General features: G+C 37.3%; 1 non-coding gene across 1 annotated transcript; it reads right to left on the bottom strand.

Moving 5' to 3' along the window:
- Window positions 1-5,729: 5,729 nt before the first annotated feature.
- LOC120037454 lies at window positions 5,730-5,893 on the bottom strand. The gene has a single exon (XR_005474808.1). It is a non-coding gene; the product is annotated as a U1 spliceosomal RNA (small nuclear RNA).
- Window positions 5,894-6,121: the final 228 nt, after the last annotated feature.

Raw genomic sequence — 6,121 nt, 5'->3', positions numbered from 1 at the left:
ATAAGAAGTTAAACCAAAAAGAAACAAGCTCCTCCACTCAACCCCGAGCAACAATCTCTTCTCCCCACTGTTGTACTAAAATCCCCTTTAAAACTTATGAAACTCTTCTAATCTACTACATTCAACAAAAAGAGTGCATAAAATTTTCCACCCCCGTACCCACAAATATCACATTCTCTTTTAATATCTCTATTTATTTGATGTAAAAACCACGCTTCGTAAAAATCCTATTATGTTTCAATTTAAAATCATTGTCTTCACATTCTATAGAATTATATTTTACATTTACATTCTTCCATATTGATTTCACATCTATATTTGCAAACACCCTAGACCACACTTTTCCGAAGCAGGAGTTTTTATCTCTCTTAAAATACATTTTTCATAAACCTTTTTAACTTTCAAACCTGACAAATCATACTTCTTCCCATTACTTTCATAATATAAAACCGGTAAACCCCTAGCTCTTGTAGCCACCTCTTTATTTATTAAAACACCCCACTCCCTAGGAAGACATCCTAATATTTCTATACATGTTCCTACAGTAGTTCTACTTATTTCATCATTTTCTTCAACCACATTATCAAATATTGCCTGACATGGAAGGAACCCGGAATGACCTCATATAAGATGTCCCCAATCTGTCTCATCCCAGCCCTCATAAAATATTTACAAAACAACATCTTATTATTATACTGTATCTTGGGATTTAAAAAAATTGGCTGATTTAAAATATTGTCTAAAATGGTACACTCATAATAAATATTTGGTAAAAACTCCCCCCAAGCCTCAAACACTTCTCTATAAAACAAAGGTATATTACCTAACATTTCCTTTTCATACATCAATAAACCATTGTCCCCCATCCTCCCAACCTCCTGCAAATACTCCTTAAAAAATATTTTCCATCCATAATCTAATTCACCATATAAATATTTACGTACCATTTTGACTCTAATTGCTGTTTTCCTCACATTTAAATCACCAACTTCAAACCCCCTCCTCATAGCCTGCAAACAAAGTTTTAAAAGCTATTTTCACCCCCTTCCCTTCCCATAAAAAATCAACTACAATTTTATTCATTTCAGATAAAACCCATTCTGGCATATCCAAAACATTCATTACATAAATAAAAATTGACATCAACAATGAATTTATGACAATTACTTTCCCTTTAATTTCAAAGACCTCCCCCTCCACATATTTACCACCTTCCTAACTTTGTTTATAACCACTCCATGTCATATCCCTAGCTTCCTGTTCCTTCACCCCTAAAAACACACCTAACACCTTAAAATAATCATTTACCTTTTTAAAAGGAAAATCCCCTCATTAATCTTCCCAACGTACATTATTACTGACTTCTCCATATTCACTTTGCTCCTGAGGCTTTCTCATATACTTTAAAACACTCCATCACCCTTTTAACACTTTCCTCATCTCTAACTGTTATTGTGGTATCATCTGCATATTGATGAATTAAACTAAAACCTCCTTGCGGAGTCTCTACACAATTTATAAGATTATCTCTTTTAAGAAATGCTGCTAAAGGTTCTACCGATAAAACAAACAATAATGCTGATAAAGGGCACCCCTGTCTCACAGATCTCTCAAGAATAAAAGAATCGGTTAAAACCCCATTACATTTCACCCTACTTTTTGCCTTCTTATATAATAATTTTATCCATCCTATTATTCTATTACCAAACCCATATTTTCCAGTACCCTAAACATAAAATCATGTTCCACCCTGTCAAAAGCTTTATTAAATCTATACTTAAAACAATTCCCCCTCTTATCGCTATTCATTTTATTTATCACATCTCTAAGTGTAATGATGGTATCAGCTATGTCTCTTCCAGGCACACTATAATTTGTGTAGGTGCTATAATATCATTTAAAACATCTTCATCCTATTCGCCATATCTTGCTAAAATCTTATAATCTGAGTTTAATAAACTAATTGGCCTATAATTTTCTAATTTCATTTGCTCCCCTTATTTTTATATAAAACCGATATCAGTCCTGTCACCATGGAGTCTGAAACTATTATTATCTTCCATATATTGATACACTTCCATTAAAAGGTGCTAAAAAACTTTCATACATTTTGTAAAACTCTGCAATTAGTCCATCTACTCCAGGACTTTTATTTATTTGTAATCCCTTAATTGCATCTTTCACTTCATCATGTTATCTTCCTATCACATTTGCTTATCCTCACACAATTTGCACATCCACACTACCTAAAATCTCCTTTACACACTCTTCATCCACCTCCCCTTTCTTAAATAAATCCTTATAAAAATTCTGTACAGTTTCTAATATCTCAACATAATCATTGACACTTCACCCTTTACATTTTCTATCTCACTAATATATGATTTCTCTCTGTTTATTCTCTAAACCAAGAAAAAAGAGTACATTTCTCCCCTTCTAAAACATACTTTGCCTACTTCTATAGATGCCCCTTACATTTATCTATTTCACATTTGCTCAATTGTGCCTTTAAATCTAAAAACTTTCAATATTATAATAGGATCATCACACTTCCTCATTTCTTCATCAATTTTGCTAAATCATTTTCTTCTCTTTCATCCTACCTTCTTCCTTGCATATCTAATACTAAAAATTTTATTTTTTTCTTAACTTTCCCACCACTGCACTTATCATTCCTTTTGCTTATCCTCCATTTCATGCTATCAAAGATTTAAGTTGTTTCCATATTCCTCATCCCTAATACCTTGCATTCAACACCACACTCCCCCCCTTTCCTCCCTATCTAATCCCACTGAAAATGTTAACCTGCATGATCACTAAAAGTTGTAAAAACATACTTAATATATCTTTCATAAAATTCCTTAAACCTTCTTTTACTAAAACCAGATCTATCCTCGTTTGTTTCAAATCCCCTAAAACCACCTGCCTTCTAGAAAATTCTCTTTTTTTCTGGATTTTCCTCTCTCCATATATCAATTATTCCTTTTTCTAACATCATCTTCTTTAAAACCCCCCTAGATACATCACTTCTAAAAATAGCTCCTCTTGTCATATCCAGTCTATCCATTTTAACATTAAAATCCCCAACTACAATACAGTTTCCCTCACACCATTTCCCTATTTCTAAAATAAATCTTTGCGCTCTATTTCAGTATTAGGCGCATAAATATTTATAATTCTAAAAACCATACTCATATATTCAAAATCTACAATTAAAATCCTCCCATTATTATCATTATATATCTGTTTCACATTATCCACCACATCCCTCCTCAATAAAATAGCAACCCCACTTGAATTCCCTCTGCCGTTGTTTACATAAATAAAATCCCTCCATATTTTTTTAACTTCTAAAACACATACATTATCCCAGTGCGTCTCTTGAATACATAAAATATCTGACTTCTTCATTTTTATTATTCTATTAAATTTTCCCATTGTCCTCAATCCATTTGCATTTATTGACATTATATTTACCATTCTAATAAATAATAAAATGATAAAATATAATTTCATTTTCCTCTACCTGTTATCCAGTTTCTTTCCTCTTCCACCCTTTCTCTCCCCCTCTTCCCGCCGCTTTCCTCTTCCTGTATCCTTCCCTCGTTCTTTCAATCTTTTCTCCATCCTCCGTATCCGATATCTCTTCCAAGTCCATGTTTTCCAGCCAACTCACCCTCTTGACATCCACATCCGTTGTGCTCCCCGTATTCATCTCCGCTTTCTTGTATAGTCGTTGTGCTCCCCGTGCTCATCACCGTCTCTGGTATTGTCATCAACTCCATAACCCCCTCCATTTCTTCACCCCCCGAGCTACTTGTTAGTGCTGTGCCTTCCCCCAAAACCTGTGAGTCCCCCGTGCTTCCCCCCATTCCACTCCCCCCCTCCTCCTGAAAACTCCCTCTTCTTACTTCTGAGTCCATACTGCTCCCAATTTCATTTATCTTCTGGTCCTTCTTCCTTCTTCCTTCCTCCGTCTCTCCACCCTCCACCACGTCCTCTCCTCCATCTTCTTCTCCTTCTTTCGACAATACAACTGCTTCCTCGAATAGTGTTTGACTCCCCTCTCCAGCCCTAACCTCTCCACAGTTGCACTCCGCCACTCTCTTTCTGCATCCACCACAAAAATTCCTTTCCTTCTCTCCATCACATTCCCTCGCATAGTGTCCTTGATTGCCACACTTAAAACACTTAAATTCCGGGCAGTCTTTAACTATGTGCCCGGGTTGAATACACATACGACACACTCTGACCTGTTTGTCATGGATGACTCTGAAATATTCTGCTCCCTCCAACGTCTCAATTCTTGTAGAATAAGGTAATGATGTCACTTTTTCTGTGAACTTGACCTTGCAGAAACGTGTCCCGTCAACCACCTCTGTTCCTGGCCAAACTCTCCTCCTTATCTCCGAGACAGCCGCCACTCCCCAGCTACTCAGCTTGCCCAGTATCACACCGTCTTCTACATATACTGGGAGATTCATGAACGACACCACCACTTCCTTCACATTAATATCTCTCGCCAGAATCTTTGTATCCTTTATTCTTAATCCATCCATTAGACGTTCTTTTCCTTTTTCATTTCTCATCGTAATTTCGTACTTCTTCTCCCCTTTCATTCGGCATCCCACCACCTCTCCACACACCTCCTTAATTGCTCTTAGTAGTTCCATTGTCGTCACCTTGTCTTCTCCTTCCAACTCAATTGCCACCGTGTATTCCTTGCCATATTTCATTTCTTCTTTATCTTCATTTTTCTTCCGTTGCGCCTTTTCGTTGTCTTTGTCCATTCCGTTTGTCTTTTCCATGTTGTCCGTCATAGTAAAAAAATGAATCCAAAAAACTCTCCCCCAAGCAGAAAAACTGCAAGGGGGAAGACTAACCAAACTTAAAACTATTCAACTGAAGAAAATAATAAATTATATTGCAAAAACCAATTAATTAACAAAAATAGCTCTCGAGCAAACACTCTCCAGCAAACACTCACTCACAGCTCAGACACTCGCACCTGTCGTCACTTCTCCAATCAGGAAATGCGCATTCAGGCTGGTATGGCCGTAAGCGAAGGAACAACTCTTGGTACACCATATAGAGTCAAAGTGAGTCTGATAAACAGACATTGCATTTTCACCAATTAGATAAGCAGCTTGAACTTTGGGTCACTCAAAAAGGGGAAGAAATTACATATACTGTAGCCATCACTTTTTAGCACAGATAGTTGGATGAAATACAAACAAACCTTGCTAACATTTCAAAGCGAGGGCACATATTTCAGGCTTGTGGGAAAAAACGGACAAATACAATGACTTCTGACAAATACATCATTAGCAACAATTCCCCATGCAGCTAGCCTACTAGCCAGAATAAATACACAAAAGCTCTGAATGTTGAAAAACTATTGCATTGTTCTGGGCTAAGGAGGAGCGCATGTATGGACAATTTCATATTGTAAGCGTATGACACATCATGACTGGGGGTGGGGTTAGAGCGGCTTTTCAACTATCTCTTGATTGAAGTACCAGCGTGGCATAAATACCATGCTGCATTTCGCAACATGATGTTTCCACAAAATGCCAACAATGTTTGGCTACAAACAAATGTTTCCACCTTTTGATTAGTCCACCTTTCGATTGGTCCACAAAATCTCTTTGAAAACTGACTTCAAAGATCTCCATAAGCACAGTCAGATGACTAAAGTCAACCTCAAGGTTTATCATCAAACAAGACATCAGGGGAGAGCGCGAACGCAGTCCCCCACTACCATAAATTATGCAATCGAGATTTCCACATTTGGGAAATTCGCAGGGGTCAGCACAGCCAGAGTGCAATGGCTGAGCCTCGCCCTGGGTGAACCGCCTTCTTGATCACGGTAGCTCCCTTGCCAGGTAAGTATGACTTATACATATCGGTGGAGGGCAAGTCTCTCCAGTGCCAACATTTTCGTCTAACGGTAACCACTTTGTGTTCTGATAATATCACATCACTTCGACCTGCGTGAAATGCCGTTTAGGAATGCACTTGCAGACAGAGTGGTGAAAAAGTTGTTTATTTTGTTTACTAGATTATATCAGTGAACCACTAGATTCCCATCATGCAACACTGTAGAAAAAATCACCAATGA

This window comes from Salvelinus namaycush, unplaced genomic scaffold, assembly GCF_016432855.1.
Source record: "Salvelinus namaycush isolate Seneca unplaced genomic scaffold, SaNama_1.0 Scaffold1715, whole genome shotgun sequence".
Classification (NCBI taxonomy): Eukaryota; Metazoa; Chordata; class Actinopteri; order Salmoniformes; family Salmonidae; genus Salvelinus; species Salvelinus namaycush.
This window is presented reverse-complemented; position numbering and strand designations above follow the sequence as displayed.